Below are 662 nucleotides of genomic sequence, written 5' to 3'. Positions count from 1 at the left end.
ATCTGCTCAATCCCTCCATAAAATAGGAAGTGGCCTGAGATCTGACTGGCATGGTTGGAAAGTTGAAAATGGGGACAGAGTCCTTGAAAGCCTCAGCCTTGCTGATCTGGAGCACTTATCCCAATTTTTAACCCTCTGCAGCCACATTATCTGTGATGTGGACTTAGAAGAAATCAGATTTGCCAAGGGAGAAGGACTGGAAGACTTAATGAGCTGCCTGCTGGCACTCAGCAATTAGTGCTGGAGGGTACACCCCAATTAGGATACTATTACCTTCAGTTCTCTGGAAATTCAGCGATTAATATTCCTAATAATTCTCCTGACCTCAAAGTAATTGCAGAACATTAAAGGAAAAAACTGTTTCTAATTACGCAATTCCCAGTCCTTCTGTTTTCCCTTTTTCTAAGCCTCTGGTGCCCTCTCAGCTGTCCTGGTGTGGATCTTGCCTGGCCCCAAGATGGGACATGTGGTGGGGCACTAACTGCTGTCCCCCTTGCTAAGAAGTGACATTCCTGGAACTCTTCAGCACTTAAACCCCCAGGTCTGGACAAACCATAATCTTGCACTCTCTAAATCACTTCTGATGGGAAATTTTTGTTTCACTGCCCAATTAATCTCTCAAAAGGAGACACAGATGCCTCCACCAGTCCCTGAATCATAGA

Source organism: Acanthisitta chloris, unplaced genomic scaffold (genome assembly GCF_000695815.1).
Source record: "Acanthisitta chloris isolate BGI_N310 unplaced genomic scaffold, ASM69581v1 scaffold9350, whole genome shotgun sequence".
Classification (NCBI taxonomy): domain Eukaryota; kingdom Metazoa; phylum Chordata; class Aves; order Passeriformes; family Acanthisittidae; genus Acanthisitta; species Acanthisitta chloris.
This window is presented reverse-complemented; position numbering follows the sequence as displayed.